This window comes from Diceros bicornis, chromosome 32, assembly GCF_020826845.1.
Source record: "Diceros bicornis minor isolate mBicDic1 chromosome 32, mDicBic1.mat.cur, whole genome shotgun sequence".
Taxonomy (NCBI): domain Eukaryota; kingdom Metazoa; phylum Chordata; class Mammalia; order Perissodactyla; family Rhinocerotidae; genus Diceros; species Diceros bicornis.
In genome coordinates, this window is record NC_080771.1 from 24,790,254 (window position 1) to 24,811,599 (window position 21,346).

The 21,346-nt window shown below is 49.1% G+C and overlaps 1 protein-coding gene across 6 annotated transcripts in view; it reads left to right on the plus strand.

The window, feature by feature from the left end:
* Positions 1-21,346, plus strand: part of ST3GAL2 (ST3 beta-galactoside alpha-2,3-sialyltransferase 2) — a 45,054-nt gene that overhangs the window by 6,719 nt on the left and 16,989 nt on the right. For 2 of the 6 annotated variants that reach the window (XM_058528247.1, XM_058528246.1), the window contains exon 2: positions 629-672. The exons of 2 other annotated variants lie outside the window; for them this stretch is intronic. The gene's annotated coding sequence lies outside the window, so the exon portion shown is untranslated. Of the gene's footprint in view, positions 1-628; positions 673-11,767; positions 11,787-12,243; positions 12,360-21,346 lie in introns of those variants that run through there. 2 more of the 6 variants (XM_058528252.1, XM_058528251.1) reach the window with 2 other exon arrangements.

Below are 21,346 nucleotides of genomic sequence, written 5' to 3' on the forward strand. Positions count from 1 at the left end.
TAGGTAATTGGTCTAGAGGGAACTGCTCTGGTGAGGAAAAATCAACAAGTTATTTATTTGTGTGGCCAAAGGGGATTTGGAGGGGCTGGGTGGGTAGTGAAGGGGAAAGATGAGAGGTGGATTGTAGGAAGAGGCACAGATGAAGGAATTGAGGGCTGGGGTGGGGATTCCTTCGTCCTCCCCACTCCTGTCACCTCCACAACTTTCCTTCTGAGTTTTTTTGTGTGTGTGTGAGGAAGATTAGCCCTGAGCTAACATGTGTTGCCATCCTCTTTTTGCTGAGGAAGGTTGGCCCTGGGCTAACATCCGTGCCCATCTTCCTCTACTTTATATGGGACGCCGCCACAGCATGGCTTGATAAGCAGTGCGTAGGTCCGCACCCAGGGTCTGAACCTGCAAACCCCGGAGTGGAGCCAGAGTGGAGCACGTGAACTTAACCACTATGCCACCAGGCTGGCCCCTTCTTCTGTTTTTTTTAATTGAAGTATAATTGACATATAACATTATATTAGTTTCAGGTGTACAACATAATGATTCACTATTTATGTACGTTGTGAAATGATCACCACAATAAGTCTAGTTAACATCTGTCACTGTACATAGTTACAACCTCCTTTCTTCTTTGCAGGGTTCCTCTGGATTTGCAAGGGACATTTGAATCTCCCCTGACCTGTAAGTGGAGTTCCCCCCAACTCTCATTCTCACCCAAGTTCAGTTAAAGACAAAACAGCGGCCATTTGATACTGATGGTGAACTGAAACCAGAGTCAGGAGGAAATGAAAGTCTCTGTGGGCCTGTGCTGAGTGCTCTGGCTGTGAAGTAAAACAGACGGCAGCTGAAGGGAGTGAGGCTGTGTGGACACTGCAGGGGAGAGGGGAGAGCCCCTGAGCTCCTCCTGGTTCCTGTCTCTCTTGGGTTCTCTGAGGAGCTGTGTGAGTCTGGTGTTGCCAGGCCATGAGGGAATTTCCAGGGGTCGGCCTTCTCTGTTCCGTCCTGTCGCAGAAGGCATGGTATTTCCCTGGATCCACTCCTGTTTAGCCTCTGGGGTCCTGGGGCCTCCAGCTAGTTCAGGAGGAGACCCCAGGTACCACAGGGAGGGGGAGATGGGAAAGCATGAAGGTGGTGAGGAGAGGAATGAGGACCCTGTTTAGGCTCTTCCAGTGGAGGGGAGCCAGCATATTCCTCAGGCAGGAAGCTGCTGTGAGATGGGGAGCAGGGTAAACAGTTTATGTCAGGGAGGTTCAGCCCAAGGCCAAAGGGACAGCTGTTTGATGAAGGAATTTCCTCAGTGCCTGACAAGCAGTTCACGCTTGACCCTAAAGCAGCAGTGGGCAAACTTCTAGGATGAATGTGAGTTCTAATCTCTCAAGTGGCATTTCCTGTGCTTAACACAGAAGATACCTCACCTCCCTTCACACTTGGGTGAGGTATTTTGGAAGGTGTCTTCTACCCAAGTCACCTGTCTTAGAAATTCCTGCTCATCCCATATCTCTGGACCTGCCCTGCCATTCATCCTAGGCAAAACAGGGAGAGGAGCCAGTGTTGGGGAAGAGAGAGAATCCCCCTCTGCCCTTTCGCTTAAGGTTCTTATGGCTGGCCAAATATTTAAAAGACAGGTTAGCAGGAGAAAATAATACAAACTTTAATAACATATATACATGGGAGAAACCAGGGAAACTGAGTTTCTCAACAAAATAACAGAGATTCTCATCTTAAATACTATCTTCAGCTGAAGACAAAGGAGGATGTTGGGGGTGGGGGGAGTCAGTTATGGGAGATTACCAGAAAAGCACAGTAAACAAGAGTAAGGTTATTATGCAGATTTAAGGCCTCACCTTCCACAATGATAAGTTTCTAGAGATGAGGTCATCCCCCCTCTTCCCAGCACAGAGAGGGAGATACCTTTACAAATGGAGATTTCCCTTATAAGTGTAAATATTTGTCTGGCAACTCTTTTCAGGGCCACCTAGAGAATGTGGCCAAGGAGAGACAGAATTTTTGATAAGAGGGGCTTGGTGCCTTTCCTATTGTAACATCTATTTTACATTGTATTACAGCCATCATATGATAGTGGCTCCTTCCTGGAACAGGTCTTCTATGTTAAATTCTTTTTTTGTGTGTGTGTGTGTGTGAGGAAGATCAGCCTTGAGCTAACATCTGATGCCAGTGCTCCTCTTTTTGCTGAGGAAGATTGGCCCTGAGCTAACACCCATGCCCATCTTTCTCTACTTTATATGGGACGCCGCCACAGCATGGTTCGACAAACAGTGTGTTGGTGCGTGCCCGGGATCCGAACCGGCGAACCTTGGGCCGCTGCAGCGGAGCACGTGCACTTAACCGCTGCGCCACCGGGCCGGCCCCTATGTTAAATTCTTTAGGCAGTTTTGGGGGAGGTCAAATGTCTGTCAGAGAAAATAATCAAGGTAAAGAGACATATTTCAGGGTGGTGGTCAATTTTGATCTCCCACACCAGCAGGCCCTCTGTTGGCAGCCTGTGAGGCCAAGGTGGAGGACTGGGCTGGCCGAGGGCCCAAGAGCCTCAGGGCAGGGCTGTTTGGCTCTTCCAGAGGGGAAGCAGCTTGTTTGGTCAGGGGTCTCCTCGATGATTTTCACAGTCCAGGGCCCAGTCTGGTTGGATACATACAGGGTTCTTGCTGCCTTAGCTACCCATAGGGGATTTGGTGCTGTGTGACCCAGGGCAAGTTGCTGTCCCTCTCTGGGCCTCAGAGTCGTTATCTGTGAATATAGAATTTGAAGGTCTTGGGCCAGCCTGGTGGCGTAGTGGTTAAGTGTGCGCACTCTGCTACTGGTGGCCCAGGTTTGGATCCCAGGCACGCACCGACGCACCGCTTCTCCGGCCATGCTGAGGCCGCATCCCACATACAGCAACTAGAAGGATGTGCAGCTATGACGTACAACTATCTACTGGGGCTTTGGGGAAAAACGAGGAGGAGGATTGACAATAGATGTTAGCTCAGAGCCAGTCTTCCTCAGCAAAAAAGAGGAGGATTAGCATGGATGTTAGCTCAGGGCTGATCTTCCTCACAAAAAAAAAAAAAAAAAGGAATTTGAAGGTCTTGCTCTCAAACCATCTGGTAGACCCAGCAGAAGAACAGCATATCCTGAGTAGGGAGGTTGTGCTGGGGGCCCAGGATGCCATCATACAGTCCAGACATTCATGGAAATTGGTTTGACCTTTCTGCTAACCTGCTGGGATACAGTGAACAGCAGCCAGCCTGCTCTGACATCTCTCTGGAGAACTTGGGCTCCTGCAGCCAAGGGAGCTGTCCCCGGGCCTGTCATTTCCTCCTCCCCACCTCCCAGCCCTTGCTCTGGCTCTGTCCTGGGTTTGGGCAGAAAAACCCATCTGGTCTCTTATCACGTTCCTCCCTTCCTACACTGACCACCAGTTAGGCCTTGGGGTGACTTTATAGGGTTCTCGTTTCTTTCTGCTCCCAATTCCCCCCACGCCCTATGAGCTGGGGTCTGCTGTAGCCAGGTTTTTTTTCCCAGAGCCAGAGGAGGAGATGAGATCACAGGCTGAACATGGGAAGGGCCATGAACAAGGTTCAGCGGCACCGACATGTGGCAGGTCTGCCAGGAGTTGAGAACAGGCCTAGAAGGGGCCAGGGTAGGGATTCATAGTAGAGGAGAGAAGGAAGGCAGTAAGGAAAAGGCCACACATACCAGGATGCAAAGGCCTGAACTGAAAGGGCAGGGGACGACTGGGGCCCTTGAGGAGACCAGTTTCGGCAGAGCATAAGGTTTCTTGGATCATTGCCCAAGAAGGAGGGGCAGGATGGAGGGGTCTGGCTGAGAGAGGGGTCTCCAGACCCACCCTGGCAGGGAGGAAAGTGCAGGCTTTCCTGTGGGGCTGGGCAGTCACGCAAGGATTGTGTTTGCAGGAAGTGTGGGAGGGGTTGTTAATGGCTGTTTCCTCTCCACAGGCCTGCAGGCTGCCCACGGTCAGTCTGATAAGAGGGAAGAGATAGACTCCTTGAGTTTTCTACTCCCGACAGCTGCCTTCTCTCAGCGGCCCCACAGATACTGACAGTTTATTGTGGCACTGCTTTTAGTGTATCTCCTCTCCTTCCTGAAATACATAGTCCCTGGCTTCATCCCAGCTGGGTTTTCCCTGCCTGGCCACCAGCTCCCGTTCCCATCTGTGGTCAGATGAGGTCTGCACTGGGGGAGGGGGTCAGTCCTGGCAAGACTGAGCCAATTCTGAACCTGATCTCGGAGTGGGAAGCCACCCCAGGGTGGGGCCAGGGCTCTGGGCTGAGCAGTGACTCCCAGACCTGCCTGGTCCATTTTGGTCTCAGGGTTATCCTGCTGCTTAGCCAGCTACATCTGGGGCCATGGGGTGTTTGGGGAGTCCCACTTTTGCCCCAGAGCATTAGGAGGTCTGGCTGTTTTGCTGGAAGGAGTGGAGATGGGATCTGATGGGATTTGCATTTGTGGAGATCACTTTGGCCGCCCTGTAGAGAATGAGTTGGAGGGGTCTCTAGTAGATCTGGGGCTTTAGCAGTTAGGGAGCTACTGTAGGTGAAGGATGACAGTTCTTTGGATAGAGTGATGGAGGTAGACATGGACAGAAGTAGGAAGATGAAAGGTTTCGGTGGTAAAAATTAGGTAATAGATTGTAATCAGGTAAGACTTTGTAATAGACTGGCTGAGGGAGGTTGAAGGAAGGAGGGGACATGGATGAGTCCCGGGTTTTAGGGTTGGATGGATGATGTCCCTTTCTCAGAAACTGGGAATACAAAAGAGGACTGGGTTTGAGGGGCTTAGAGCGTGCATGAGTTTGCTTTGGGGCAAGTTGAGTTTGAGGTACTTTTGAGTACCTCCAAGGTGTGTCATCTAAAGGGTGGCATCTAGAAATGAGTAGGAGTTCAGAGGAGTGTCTGGTATCATTTGAAAAGCCAGACATGACTCTTAACAGGTTGAAAAACAGGCTTAGAAAGGGTTCCCTCCAAAGTCCATTGTCAGGGGCTGGCCCCGTGGCTTGGCGGTTAAGTGCACGCGCTCCGCTGCTGGCGGCCCAGTTTCGGGCGCGCACCGACACACCGCTTCTCCGCCCATGCTGAGGCCATGTCCCACATGCAGCAGCTAGAAGGATGTGCAACTATGACATACAACTATCTACTGGGGCTTTGGGGAAAAAAATAAATAAAATAAACCTTGCCCTTTAAAAAAAACAAAGTCCATTGCCAGACAAGGAATGGAACCTAGGATCCTGACTTCCCACTGCATTCCATGTCCAGGATCATTTTCTCTTTCCCTGACTACTTCAGCTGGTTCAGGGCCCAGCCAGGAAGCAAAACACATAGCACCCTCCCCTGCTGAGTCTTTTTTTTTTTTTTTTGTGAGGAAGATCAGCCCTGAGCTAACATCCATGCTAATCCTCCTCTTTTTGCTGAGGAAGACCGGCTCTGAGCTAATATCTATTGCCAATCCTCCTCCTTTTTTTTTTGCCCCCCAAAGCCCCAGTAGATAGTTGTATGTCATAGTTGCACATCCTTCTAGTTGCTGTATGTGGGACGTGGCCTCAGCATGGCTGGAGAAGCAGTGCGTCAGTGCGTGGCCTGGATCTGAACCCAGGCTGCCAGTAGCGGAGCACGTGCACTTAACCACTAAGCCACGGGGCTGGCCCCCCTGCTGAGTCTTCCTGTGGTTAGAGGACTCTGGTGGTGGGCAGTGCTAATCCCAGGCCACCCAGGAAGGCTTTGTACGTTGGAGCCTCCCTCACCATCTGCACGTCTGGGCAGTGTCCCTCCCTGGAGAAGGACTTGGGTCCTGGCCAGAATTGAGCCACTGCCATGAATCCCAGAACCACTTTTTTTCCTGTGGGCTTGTGGGCTTCTGAGTTGGGTTGACCTATCAAGGACGGGGTTTTAGGGACAGGTTCAGGGAACTTAAAATCATTGAGTCATTCCATTTACAGATCAGGAAGTGGAGGTTGAGAAATTTGCCCGCTATCCTCAAACCAGTAGGTGGAAGAACTGAGACCAGAACCCAGGTCATCTGATTTTCAGACTGGAGGCTCTTTCCAGTGTGAAGTGGCATTTTTCCGGGGGGAGCCCCCTCAGTGCCCAGGCTGCCCATCCACAAGCAGTGATTCATCCTTTGGACTGCAGGACAAAGAGCTGACACAGGCAGATTATGGCAAATGGTTCCTTCCTCGTGGTGGTCCAGGGCCATCTGTGTGGTGGTTGGTGTTATGCAGGGGTCTGTCTGAGATGGGAGAGACACCGTGACTTCACCCAGGTCCCAGTAAACAGAGGAGGCATTTGCCCAACTCCGGTGGCTTCTGCCCTGGCACTGCCTCTGTCCCCTCTCCATCTCGCACGTCATCTTGGCTTCCTGAATGCTCACCCTCCTCCGTGTTGTTTCCTGCTGGGACCTGGGTAAGGATGTAGCTCAAGGGCTGCTGTGCGTTCTGGATTATGTTGGGGTATTTCCTGCTGAGGAGAGTTGTGCCCCTCTGACTTCTCCCTTGGAAGAGAATGCCCAGGATAGCGGTGCCAGTTTCAGGTACAGGTAGACAAATAGCACAATTTTGTCCTCAGTTCCTATCACTTCCAATTTGTCAGGGTACAGATATTTGACCCAGCTTGACAGAGCCAGGAATGGGGTGTTGTAGAAAGAGCTCTGGGCTTCAAGCCTCTGACGTAGCAAGAGGAGACATCAAATTCAATCTGATACAGGCTTCTTGCCTTGGGTGGGTCACTCCCCTGGGGTCTCTGGTCAGAAAGGGAAGGCTGTCCTCATGAGGGGCTTCGGACTTATGAGAGTGTGAGTTATATATTAAGATGTTGGAGGTCCTGGGAGCTTGGGGGCAGTTCTCACCTGTTCCTCGGTGTACAGGGAGTGAGGTGGGATTCTTCTGAGTTTGGGACTGAATTTCTCTTTCATTCTGACCATCTCCTCATGCATCTTTCCTCCTGCACTTTAGATATTTGCTAACAGCCGGTTCTTCTCTCCTGAACTGTCTGCCAGCCCAGACTGACCAGGTTGCCCTGTCTGTCCCTCATGCTTGGCTCCTGGATGGCCACTGATCTACCTGTTTCTGTCTGGGGCCTGTTCTAAGTGGTCACCCAGCCTGGGTCAGACCTCCCTGTTCCCTTAGGCTTAGCCACAGTGTCTACTTTTGTCCCTGTCTCCCTCCTCTCTGTGAGGCTGAAACTCAATGGTACCCCGGGTACATAGTGCTTTACAGCTTACAGTCATCGCTTATTTCACCTTGGCAGGGACTGTGTGAGGTAAGTAGGGCAGGCATTATGTTGCTCATTTTACGGATGGGGCACCTGAGGCCCAGAGAGGTATAATTTGCCCAAAGACACATGACTGTCATATAGCAGAGCCAGCCCTGGAATTGAGGTCCTCTGGGTTTAGTCCAGAGTTTGCTATAAAATATTAACTCATAGGCACGTGTTGGGGTGGGGATGACCCAGTCTCACCAGAGGAGGCAAGGGGCTTGAAAGCAAGCCCTGGGCCCCACGTCTTCACAGCCCTCAGGTCACCCCTGCACAGCCCCGGTCCCAAACAAGCACCATTACGTTGGCCATCCCTCTGTAACCCCAAGATATGTAATAAAGCCAGACAACAGAGACCACTCCCTGGGGACTGTCGTAATGGACCGCAGTCTGTGTAGTCCTCCCCTCCATGTCCCCCCAGAGTTGACAACAGTAATGCATGTCATGACAGATATCATCTTAGCAGGGAGCATATAACTTAGGCCAGATCCGGGAGGATGAATCACTCCCTGAGGATAGGACAGAGGAGGGCTCCTTGCTCTCCACCCTGGCTCCCCCACAGGCAGTGCAAGGGGAAGGCTCTCTTTGCTCCTACTCATAGCAGCTGATATTGCCACTTTTCAGAGGTGCTGAAGCAGATTACCTAGCAACGTTGGGGCTGTTCTTTTCTCCCTTGGTCCCTGCCTGAGTCAGTCACAGCATATTACCGGCTCCTTAATGAGGAGGAAGATTGCTCAGCCAGAGCAAGGGAGAAATGAAAGCAGGTGTGTGTGGGCGTGGCCCAGCCCCACAGCTGAGCTCTCCAGTTTACTGGCCACCTGCTGTCTGCCTCCTGGAGCTGAACGTTAGTGACATAGGAAAAAGTGGGGGCACGGGGCAGGGGTGCTTCCCAAAGCCACCTGCGGGGTTGATGCTGGAAATTACCTGATGGCATCAGGCTGGGCATGGGTTCAGGGCCTCTAACTGGAGCTTCCGAGGTCCTTGTTGGAAAGGCAACATCCAGAGGACACAGCGACCAAGCAAGGGGCCCAACTCTGGGTTCCTTCATCCTTTTACTCCACTTCTCTCTACATTCACTCCTGGGAGAGAGAAAGGACATTGCTTCCTTTAATCTCCTGGTCCAAGCATGGATGCAAATGCCTTCTTTGGGTTGCCATTAGCATAGCTGCCACAGGTTGACCTTTCCAAAAGACATTACTCAATATAAAAGGAGAACAAAAAAGAAAGCTAAAGATAGGGTTTATGAAGAGTAAAAACAGTCTGGCTCACAAAGTACAGGTTACCGGTTTGTTTCCAGGGGTTTTGGAGTACTCTACTCACTGGAGATACCTACCTCTAGGGCCAGCATACCTCTGCATGCCCTTCTGCCAGTCTCTGGCCTCCTAGTGCTGACATGTCTCCCTGTCTAAGGCAACCCCTGGAACCCACACCGCCGTGAATCCTCTCCAGTACAGCTGGACTACCTTCTGTCAACTGCCTGTCCCACCCTCCTCTCTACCCAGGGCTCATTGGCTGTGGGGGGTATGATGCCTTCCCTATGCCCCCGAGGGGATTGGCACCTACATGACTACCTTATAGGAGTGTCATCTTATTCTAAATAAGCCTTGTAATAGGACCCATCTCTTGACACAGTGCTCAGGCCCCAGCTTAGCCCACAAGCTGCCATAGAAGGGCTAGTGGTTCTCCATCATCTGATCTTGGCAGGAATTGTACAAGTCTCCCCACCTGGTTCCTTCCTCCCACTGGGCCACAAGAATAGAAACTGCTAAGAAGTTGGCCTGGTTGATGGAGGTTTTTAGGTGGGTTGAAGGAAAGATTGTTCTGTTTTTTTTTTTTTTTAAAACACAAAAAACAAGAACACTTTGAAGTCATCGAGTTCTTGATGAAGGAAGTAGATAGGAGCCTGACCACAAAGCTGAGTTTCCAGCCTGTAGCACCGCCTCTGCATCTTGCCTGGCATGTGAGTGGTGTCCAGGAGCCAGATAGGTGAGACAGATAGACGCTCCAAACTGCTGCCTGCCAGCACACGCAATGCTCCGATTTCATAGTAATTGTCCCGAAGAAGCCACAAAAAATCAAAAGAACCACTGCATCACAAGGAAATGTGAGGGCAAGATGGATAGAAAAAGGGAGGCTGTCATTAGTTACAGCCCACTGTCCTCACCCTGCTAAGGTTGGAGCCCTTTAGAGAAATTTGCCCTGAGCGAAGTAGGCCTCCATGCCTACAGCCCAAGCTGTCAGCTTCACCATATTGCCTTATCCCAGAGGCTCTGGCAGACATTCCACCTGGGTGGTTGGCTGGGCCATGACGACTGAAAACTTACACCTAGAGGTCATACCAGCCCAGTAGAAGAGGTGTGGCACATTACTGAGGCTGATAGAGAGGCTTGTTCTCACCTGAACCTTCAAGTGTGATGCCAGCCCTAGCTGAGTCAGCAAGCTGCTCCTGACGTCTGGCCTCTGGGCTGGGAGAGGGGAGAATCCCAGAACCAGGGCCGCTGCACTCCGAGGGAATGTCACTTCTGGACCCTCACATCCCAGAAGCTCTGTCAGCATTCTCAGGGCTGTTGCTTGTCCTATGTGTCAGAGCTTTGGGCCAAGCCCATCCCAGTATGCCACCCAGGAAGAACTGGCATCTGCCCTCTGGGTTGCTGAGGGCCTGGAATCCTGTTGGGTGGTCCATATGCAGTGACTGCACAGACCCCAGTCCTGCAGCCTGCTTTGCCAGTGAAGCAGTCAGTCACCCTGCTTCCTGGGCTCCTTTCTTTCAGGCTCAGTGCTGATGGTTGGGTTGTGACCTCTTCCCTGGTATTCTCTCTGCTATCCTCCCATCCCACAGAGGATGTGGGGATAGATGCTGGAGTTTTAAGTTGAATCTTTCAACTCTGGACCTGGCCAAGGCCTGGCTGGAGTTTTGAGCCACACAGACTATGGCCTGGATGCTTCTAGAAGCATAGCTTCTCCTTTCCGTAGTGCATATTGGCAGGACTTATATGTGCCCTAGCTCAGCCCTTCTCCATTAGCCCCTGCTGGGGTCTGGAAGGCCTGAGCCTTTTTCAAGGTGGCCAACCGTCCAGTGCTTACAGGTGGAGGAAGAGGCGGAACCCAGTCCAGAGCCCCTTGCCAGGGTCCAGGCTTGGGAAGGGGCAAGAGAGGGCAATGATGGAAAGCAAAAGCACCAATCCTCTTCCTTTCCCTGAGGTGAGGACGAGAGTGATCAGATTCAGGAATTCCTGGTGTTGCTATCCAAGGGTTGGGAGAAAGAGGGCTGGTTGGGAGTTAGGGAGGGAATGCCCTGCCCCTCTCCACCATTTTGTATGAGTCACAGCTCCTTTAGGAGACGGTTTGCCCTTTGTCCCCAGCCCCTGGGGCTTCCTTCTCAGTCTGTGCCCTTGCCTGGGAGTGTTCCAGGAAGCCGTCTGGGTGTGGTTGGCCATGCTTTCACTGGCCTTTTCCCTGCCACGTGGGTGTACAAGTTGGGGAGGAGAGGGTTGAAGGTTGCATGGAGAAACCATTTACTCCTCTTCCATTTCACCCCTCTTCCGGCGAGTGTGAGGGAGTGCAATGAGACTCTCTTCTAAACCTTTTCTTGGACCCTACCCTGGTCCTCCCACCCCAGGGTAGAGAGTGTGTGTGTGTTTGGGGCAGGCAGCATTGAGGATGATTGGATTAACTCATGTTTCTGAGAAGAGCAAAGGTGGCTTCCTTTCATAAGAGTGAGTTTGACAGGGAGGATGGTCCTTTTCCCCAAGGCGGGCTGTAAGTTGAGGATTGACTCACCTCTTCCTTCTCAAAGCCCTTGGTTCTGCACTTCACCAGTGCTCTGGCTGGTGGGTATTGCTCTGGTTATGCCCCTCCAAAGGCCTCTGGGATAGGCTGTGGAATCACGTCACCAGCTCCCACCTCTTCAGAGGGTGAGGCCTACAGTTAGGACTTGGGATGCCAGTCCCTGAGGTCAGCTGTCCCATGGCATACCCTTGGAAAGGCAGCCCTCCTAGGAGAAGCCTGCCTGGCAAAACCAAGGAGCCGTGGGTGGTGGGCAGGCTGGAGGGGCTGAGAGAAGCACTCAAAACAGAGGAGCCCCATTGCTCTGCTCCTTGACAGAGCAGGAGCCACAGGCCACAGAAAGAAGAGCTTTGCTAAGGGACAGTGATGGGGCTAGGGGAGAGGACCAGGCTCTTTCCATGCTGTCTGCCACTCCCTGGTAGCAATCAATATTTGTTGAATGAATGCATCTTCTGCTTTTCTCTTGAGATTTATTTATTTATTTATTTTTCGGGGAGAAAGATCAGCCCTAAGCTAACATCTGATGCTGTTCCTCCTCTTTTTTGCCAAGGAAGACTGGCCCTGAGCTAACCCGGGATCCGAACCCGCCAACCCCGGGCTGCCGAAGGGGAGCGCACGCACTTAACTGAGCCACCAGGCAGGCCCTTCTCTTGAGATTCAAAGCATACACCAGACATCCAGATAAGTGCAGAAGGAGAAGGAGGCCCGGGCAGCTTCTCTGCCGCTCTTCATTATACATCTCTGGTATGACTGAGATCTGAATCATAAACAGTGATGAAGAGCCAAGCCACCTGGCCCTTTGAACCTTATCTTTAAAGGAAATTAGAGCAGACTATAAGCACCTAGTCCCCTGACCCTGGGAGGCGGTGTGGTCAAGTTTAATTGCCCCTGGGAGGCAGAGCTGAGTGATAAGATCTAAACCCCAGTCCTCCAGACTCCTCTCTGGCTTGCCCTCGGCCACCATTCATTCATCCCACTCCCTGCTTCCTCCAAAAGTCCCCAAAGAAGCTTAGATTTTTTTCCTAGTCTTTTACCTTCAGGGTCTTCCACCTGTCTCCTGCCTCTCTTAATGTCTGAGGCTTTCAGCCCTGTGGAGAAACCCCTTATCAACTTTGTCTTTCTAGAATCTTGCTGCTAGAGAGCCACAGAGGTGGGCAACTATGGGATGGGCCTCGGCGAGCTATTTAGAACCAGCTCAGGGCAGGCCTCTGTTCTGTGTGGTCTGCTGAAGTGGCAGCTGGGGAAGAAGTGAGAGGCCCCGTGACCCACAAGCTCTGCCACAGGATGGACACAGCATTCCTCTCTGCACAGCCTGGGGTAAGGGTTCAACTGGGGTAGAGCTGACTCTGAGACCTCAGGTCTACGCTGTCCACCCCACCTCCCTGGAAGCTGCTGCCCGCCACTGGGGGATGGCGGGGGTGGGCAGTGCCTGTGATTGGCCAGGAAAGGAAGGTCTGGAGCAAGACGCTGGCAGTGTTGGCCTGGGGAAGGCTGGAGTGGTGCTGGGGGTGCTTAGGAACCCATGATGCCTATCCAGGGTCATGGGGCTCTAACCCAGAAGAGTTGCCCAAGCTGGGGCTGGGGCTGACAGAACTGTGGCCCTCAACCTGCCCAATCCAGGAACACAGGCACTGAGCTAGGAGCTTTATGCCTCTCATCCTTATAGAAACCCTCCGAGATGGATGATATTCCCATTTTACAGATGAGGATGCAGATCAGAGAGGTTAAATGGTTAATAGCTGACAAGCAGTAAAACAAGAATGTGAATCCAAGTTTTTCTGGGTGCTTTTTTCATTTTGGGAGGCTTGACTGGAAAGGGGCTTTGAGCTGGGTGAACAGATGTGAGAACTGACAAGCCCTAGCTAGGGAGAGCTGCAGCCAGGAGCCTGCGGTGGTTAGGGAGGTGACCAGAGGGAGTTCCTGTTATCAGCCCCTGTGTGTCTCTGCTGACAGAAAGTTGAGAGTGGGGCACTTCAGCCGTTCCCATAGTCCAGGCAGCTTCTCTAGCTTTTACACACACACCTTTCCCATTGCCTCGGATTTGCTAAATCTGGTTTGTAACTGAGGCCTCCTGTTTCTGGGTGGTCCAAGAGAAGTTAGAGAAATCTTTTGCTTCTAGAATGTCAGAGCTAGAAGAGTGGGGGCAGAAAGTAATTATCACTTCTATATGCATACTCATATAATGATTTATAAAAATAGTTTCAAAGCATTTTTTCATTACCATTATTTCTTCTGATTCTTATAACCCTGGGGTTATATAGAGGGATGATACTCAGTTGGACAAATATTTTTTGATGCCTACTATATGTCTATATGTAGGCCAGTGCTAGATGATAAATTAAATAACGTCTCTGTACACTGAGAGGGTGTATTTTTTTTTTTTGTGAGGAAGATCAGCCCTGAGCTAACATCCATCCCAATCCTCCTCTTTTTTTGCTGAGGAAGACCGGCCCTGAGCTAACATCTATTGCTAATCTTCCTTCTTCTTTTCCCCTTTTTCTCCCCAAAGCCCCAGTATGTTGTATGTCATAGTTGCACATCCTTCTAGTGGCTGTATGTGGGATGCGGCCTCAGCATGGCCGGACAAGCGGTGCGTCCGTGCGCACCTGGGATCCAAACCCGGCTGCCAGTAGTGGAGCGCGCACACTTAACCGCTAAGCCACGGGGCCGGCCCATGAGAGGGTGTATTTTTTTTTTTTCATTTTATTTATTTATTTATTATTTCCCCCAAAGCCCCAGTAGATAGTTGTATGTCATAGCTGCACATCCTTCTACTTGCTGTATGTGGGACGTGGCCTCAGCATGGCCGGAGAAGCCGTGCATCAGTGCACGCCTGGGATCCGAACCCGAGCCGCCAGCAGCGGAGCGCGCACTTAACCGCTAAGCCGCGGGGCCGGCCCAAGAGAGGGTGTATTTTAAGTGAAGGAGATAGACACGTACATGTCTTTTTAGGTTTGATGTAGAATCTTAATAAATATGGGCCAGCTTTGGCCTGTGGTCCAAATTAGTTTATAACCCCTAGAGGGTAGGGTAGGGTCTTAGGAGAGTGGCCTAGTTGTGGGATCTCTGGTTGCTATATTAAGGAGCCTGACCTTGGCCCCATGAATAAGGGTGCCCTGTCTCATATGCTTTTGAATGGGGGAAGATGATGAATTTAAATCTGAAGTGCCATATGGACATGCTAAAGAGGCAGTTGAGAATGTAGGTCTAGAACCCAGGGTAGAAGGGCAGGCTCTTAGATTTGGAAGGGGATGGTACACAGTAGAGAGGCAAAGAAGAAAAAAGGGCTGAGGGCAGAACCTTCAGGCTAACGTTAGCAGCTGAAAGAAACAATTAAAGAGTCCTAGTCTAGAAAGTAGATAGCAGTCACTTGAAAGTCCAAGTGGTGGTCAGCAGGAACAAATGGCAGGTAATCAGAGAGGAAGAGGGTGGAGACAGGATAGCCTTCTGATTGTTAAAGAATCTTGGTCTGGAAAGAAAAAGAGGCTTGCTGCCTGGTGACAGCCTGGATTAGAATTTGGCTCCTAAATTCACTGCTCTTCTGATGTAGTTGTAAGTAAAGGCTGGGCCTCCTGCAGGGAGGCTAGGGACTTGAAGAGAGTCAGATGGGCCTTTCATCAAGGGTGTCCATATGGCCAATATGCATTTTTCCCTGGCCAGGTAAAAGACTCTGAAATGGTCAAGTGGTGTGGAAGAGGGGCTGAAGGCTGGGGTGGACTTGCTCAGTGAAGGCCTGGTCAGACCACATCTGAAAGATCCTGTTTGTATGTCTGCCCGCCCCTGCCCTCACCCCACTGTAGACTGGAAGGAAGATGGGGTAGGGATGGGAGAGCAGTTTTAATTGGGATTTTTGATCAGCTTACCCCAGGCTATCTCAGTCTGCTTCCTTCAGCGTGCTGGCTGGAGTTCTGTGAATCTCATTAGAGATGGTTTGATATGCCTTCCCTCCCAGGAGATGGGTATTGGCAAGGATCCCCAGTTCCCTAGTACAAATAGTTTAATCCAACTCCTCCAGTCGAGATGGCACTGTAAATTTAAACTCTGAACACATAGCAGTAATACATAAAAGATAACATCCTAAAAACATAGTCATGCACTGCCCCCTCCACACACACAAAATGACATCCCTGTGATGAGAAATGGAACAGGAACACAAAGAGAGCAGGGCTGAAGCTGCAGGCCTGCTGGTCTCTGAGTCTGGAAGCAGGCAGAAGCAGCTGGAAATGTGAGGTAACAGAGCTATAAAGTGCTCCACATGAAGCATGGAATCAGAGCTAATACACTGCTTGAACCCAGGCAATGGGAAAGTAGGCTGAAGAACGTTGCTACCCATCCTTCCCTGGGGCTATGGCTTATTATAAAGATGCTTACCTAGGAAGACTTTACACTGTAACTTTACAGCCTGGAAGTAAACTGACCTGCTGTTACAAGATTTTATTCTAGAGTGGGAGACCCAAAGGACCTAGGGAGGCACAGTTGAAAAGCCCTAGACAGGGAGGGAAAGTCAAATATAAGAGATAAGATGAGCTTATATGCTAAAGTTTAGAAAACAAGAAAAGCTAATGAGAAAAAAGAACCAGTAAGCTCAAAGAAAAATTTACCCCAGAAGAAATGAAAATAACAGAGTAATCAAAAAAAGTCTTTTTTTGACCCTCAAAAAGGTAAGGAAACATGAAATCCATTATAGAAAAGAAAGGGAAGTTATGAAAGAAAAAAGAAACAGGAGAATGTGAATATGAAAAGGTATTAAAAATCCTAGCAGTGAAAAACAGTGTCATTAGAATTTGAAACAGTAGATAGAACTCTAGCCTAGACACAGAGAATTCATGAATTAGAAGCTGATACTGAGGAATTATCTAGAATGCAGCACAGACATGAAGGACAGATTGGCAGGCTTTAGCATGTGATATGAGTCAAGAAAATGGCAAAGAAATAATATTTGAAGAGATAATGGCTGCGAATTCTAGAATTGAAGAAACAGTATGAATACCAAACAGAATAAATAGATGCCTAGCCATAATATAGTGAAACTGCAGGCAACAGTAAAGAGAAAGTATCAAAAACTACCAGAGAGAAAAAAGAATTCAATGGAGCGACAATTGGACTGACAGACAACATTTCATCAACATTAGATGCCAGAAGATGATAAGGAATATCTTAGGATGGGCCGGCCCCGTGGCTTAGCAGTTAAGTGCGCGCACTCCGCTGCTGGCGGCCCGGTTCGGATCCTGGGCGTGCACCGACGCACTGCGTCTCCGACCATGCTGAGGCCACGTCCCACATACAGCAACTAGAAGGGTGTGCAGCTATGACATACAACTATCTACTGGGGCTTTGGGGGAATAAATAAATAAATAAAAATTATATTAGGAATATCTTAGGGAAGCTAGAATTCTATATCTAGCTACCATTCAAGAATGAGGTGAAATAAAGATATCTCTGGACATACCAGGACAGTTGTATCACCTACAGACCCTTCCAAATAAAAGAACTACTAAAGGTCTACATCAGTAAGAAGACAAGTAAACCTGGGGGAAGGAGCAGGTTGCTAGTGCCAACAGTGAACACAGAAATTGACACATTATGTTGGCATATCTAATTAACTATAGACAGTATATCAGGATGCTTTCTGCTATCAACTAACAGAATAACCCACAGTAACTTAAACTCTAAAAAATATTTAATTAGCTTATAATGAGAAGTGTGGAGGTAGGAAGTTCCAAGGTTGGGGCAGTGGTCCAGTGTCGACATGAAGGACCCTAGATCATTCCATTGTTCTGCTCTGCCATCCTCAGGATGTAAGATCTCTCTCCTCGTGGTTGTGAGATGGCTGCTTCAGCTCCAGGCATCATTATCATACCATATAGCATCCTAAGCTGGAAGGCAGGGAGATGTTAGGAGAAAGGAGGCTTTCTTATGTGCCTCTTTTTCAGGAAGGAAAATCTTTCCAAGAAGGCCTCAGCAGACATCTCCTTATGTCTCATTGGCCCAGCTGGTCCAACCTTGACCAATTCCCGGTAAAAGAGAAAAAGGTTACTGTGGTTGGCTTTGACAAGGCTTGCCTCGTCTCCTGGGACTGGCTTCTTTGCTGCCTGAACAAAACCAGGATTCCTTGGCAGGAGAGAAGGGGGAGTGGCTGCTGGTAGGCCACCAACAAAGTCTGCCACAGATGGCAAAACACACGAACAAAAATCGTGTCTAATTTGTTTTTTAATTTTAAAGAAAGGAAAACTAAAATTGTTGACCACATTATCAAGGAAGAGTAAGATAGAATAGAGAATTTCATTGTTAAATCACACCAAGTTTCTGCCTTGTCCAAGAGAAGTGTTGCTGAAAACTATACACTTCATTAGAAAAATGTATACATGCTAACAATTGAAGATAACCGCTAAAAGAAGAGGAATATAATTTCCAAGCCAGGAGGGAAAAAAAAGTGGTGGGAGTGGGGATAGTGCGTCCTTCCAATAGAAATCAGGAAAAAAAAGAACTAAAGAAGAATTAGTAAAGAGAAAACACAAGTAAGATAGTAACATAAGTCCAAATACATAAGTGTAATGGAAAAAGAAAAACTTTCAGATTGGATAAAAAGCAAGAAGTGGTCTGGAGCATGGGGAGACCTGGTCAGCAGGACACAGGGACTTAACAGGAACAACCCTGGCCTTCATCACAGATGGCTCTGTTCTTTACACTACTTTCTATTCCTTGCCACATCTTTCCCCTCTCTCTCCGACTGTTTCTGTCTGGCCTTGTCTGCCTAGCTATTGAAATAATGTTGTTTTTCTAGGCTTTACTTCCTGCTTTAGTGTAGATATGTATAGCAAATTCCTGGACTTTTGCCCTCCCAAGACATGAACAAACCACACTGGGACTCCTGGAGGGGGCTGGTATGGAGCAGAGCTGGGGTGGGGCAGAGCAGGTAGTTGAAGAGACCCCACATCCTAACTCGCCCCTGCCCCACCCCCTTCCCACGCCTCAGCCCAGCATTCCTCCCCTTAGAGGGTGTTTCTTAGGGTGTAACATTGATCTTCTCGCGATGAGTACTGATGGTTTATTTCTCTAGGACTTAATTGAAAGTTAGCCAGAATGACGATCATAGGTTTGAAGAAATTTGTTAGCTCTTGCTTTCTGATTTCCTGGCTGCTAACTCTGGGCAGTATCAGAAGTACCAGAGCTGAGATCTCAGACTGGATATCAAGTCAAGGAAAGCAGGGGCTTGAGAGGCAGAGGCTGCCCGAGGGGTTGTGATAACTGAGGAGTCTGTGCCAGAGGCAGGGACCAGGATGTTGCAATGTGATGACTTGAGTTAGCCAAACGTGGAGGTGAAGCAACCAGTTCTCAGACACAACAAGGACATTCCTCACTGGGTTTGAGTTGTGTGTAAGGAAGGGGCTGTCAGGTCTCTTCTTCAAGATAATGGCTGACACACACCCACCAGGGCACCTTCTGCCAAGGTCAGCTGTTGCCACACTCAGAAGTCAGGGAGTTTGCTGAGTTGCTAGGTTGGCAGGGATCTGGGGCACAGGGAACCCCTTGATGGTTGTACCCCAGTTAGTGGGAAAAGCCTCTCTGGAAGGCAGTGGGCACTTGTGGAAGGAGCACTGGCCTTGGAGTCTTCAGACCTGGAGTGGCGTTAAAACTCCATCACTTCCTGCCAGGCTGACCTCGTTCAGCTAGTCTTGGGACTTCTGTGAATACCAAATGAGAGGCTATGCCTGAAAATGCTCAGAAACTCATAAACCATCATGCAGTGTGAGTAATACCCTGTGGTTTGATGCCTTTACATTGAGGCCCCGGGACACATCCTCAGGCTGTGTGTCAGTGGGTGGAAAGAAGGTGCTTCATCAGCATCTTGCTGGGTTTTTTCTCTTCTCCCTACCCCTTCCAGATTCAAGCGGCCCCCCTCCCCCCATCCTCTACGCCTTATTTTGACATTTCTTTTCTCTGCCTGCCAAGAAGATTGTGTTCAGCTGCACTGGTCTGAGGCTGTGCTTCATTAGGTTAATTCGATGGCTTGTCTCCTGGGAACTGACCCGAGAATGGCTCTAACACCCGGTCCCCACGGTTCTCCTTTTGGGCAGCCTTTGCTGCTCAGTCCCATGCCCCTGCTTTTCCTTTCCTCTACCTGCGAGCTGGCGAGGGCCTCCTTTCAGCTTCCGTTGGTTCCTTGTACCTCCTCAAGCATACATCTGCTGATTGGTAGAAGGCTCTAGGAGAGGGAGACCATCCATTCTTCAAGGCCCCTGCTGCCCAACCTGGATTCTGATCTCCAGTTCCTCTGTTCAGCCTCAGCGTCTCAAGCTTGGCCAGCCATTCATGGGGCGTTTATTGTTAAATGGTCTCACCAAATTTGCTAAATCTGTGACCACAAATCTCTTAGAAGACCATAGCATTGCCTTGCCACTCACTCAATTTCCATCATTACTCCCCTTCTCTCTTAGAGGACTCTTTCACATCTGATCTCTGTAAATCTCCAACTCCAACAATAGTGAGACCCTCCTCACTTTCCTACCGCTGAATGCATCCCTCCCTGTGGCTGTGCCCCATGCTCTGCTTTGCCTCCTGTTTCACAGGTAGACCCTCTCCATGTAGGTACTGACTCCCGCTCCTTCTTGCTACTCAAGGACTGTGCCTCTCGGTTATCCTCTTTTTCCTGCTGCATTAACTTTCCCTCTACTAAATCATTCCCACCAGTATACAAACATTCTGTAATATTTCCCAGCTTGACTCCTATTCCACTTCATCCCTTCCCTTTTTTTTTGGTAACACCTTTATTGAGATATAATTCACAAAATATACAGTTCACCCATTTCAAGTGTACAATTCAGTGGTTTTTAGTCTATTCACATGGTTATGCAACCATCACTACAAACAATTTTAGAACATTTCATCACCCCAGAAGGAAACTCTATACCCATTAGCAGTCACTCCCATCTGCCCCAACCCCCAGCCCCAGGCAACCACTAATCTACTTTATGGATTTGCCTATTCTGGACATTTCATATAAATGGAATCATATCATATGTAGTCTTTTGTGACTGGCTTCTTTCTCTTAAAGCACAATGTTTTCAAGGTTCATCTATGTCATAGCATGTATCAGTACTTCATTCGTTTTTATGGCTGAATACAATTCTATTGTATGGATATATGACATTTTGTTCATCAGTTGATGGAACTTTGAGTTGTTTCCACTTTGGGGCTAACATGAATCATGCTGCTATAATCATTTGTGTACATGTTTCTGTGTGGACATATGTTTTCATTTCTCTTGAGTTATACCTAGGAGTAGAATTGCTGAGTCATATGGTAAATCTATGTTCAACCTTTTGAGGAAGTGCCAGACTGTTCTCCAAAGTGGCTGTACCATTTTACGTTCCCATCAGCAATGTATGAGCATTACAATTTCTCCACATCCTCACTAACGCTTGTTATTATCTGTCTTTTTGATTATAGCCATCCCAGTGGGTGGGAAGTGGTATCTGATTGTGGTTTTGATTTGTATTTCCCTGATAGCTAGTGATATTACACATCTTTTCATCTGCTTGTTGGCCATTTCTTGTCCAGTCAGGTTTTCACTCCCACCATACCTCTGATCAGCCACTATGAAAGTCACCACTGACCACCTTCTCTTGTCTATATCAGGCCCTCCCTAGATAATTCCTTCTGGTCCTGTAGTTTTATTTATTTATTTATTTATTTATTTATTTATTTATTTAATTTATTTAATTTATTTTTTTTGTGAGAAAGATCAGCCCTGAGCTAACATCCATGCCAATCCTCCTCTTTTTGCTGAGGAAGACCGGCCCTGACCTAACATCTATTGCCAATCTTCCTCCTTTTTTTCCCCTTTTTCTCCCCAAAGCCCCAGGAGATAGTTGTATGTCGTAGTTGCACATCCTGCTAGTTGCTGTATGTGGGACGCCGCCTCAGCATGGCCGGAGAAGCGGTGCGTCAGTGCGTGCCTGGGATCCGAACCTGGGCCACCAGTAGCGGAGCGTGCGCACTTAACCGCTAAGCCACGGGGCCAGCCCCTGGTCCTGTAGTTTTTAAAAATGAGTTGTGCTCTGGTGACTCTCAGATGTAGCCCTCCAGCTCTGACCTCATCCATGAGCTTCAGACATGTGTGTCCAACTGCCTATTGCCAGTTCCACATGGATGTCTAAAGGGCATCTCAAATTTAACCTGTCACAAACAGAGCTCTTGTTTTTTCTCACCCAAACCCATTCCTTTCCTGACTCTTCTGTGTCAGTGAATGGCACCCCCACTACCAGGTTGCTCAGACCACAAGCCTCTGTGTTCCTTGATTC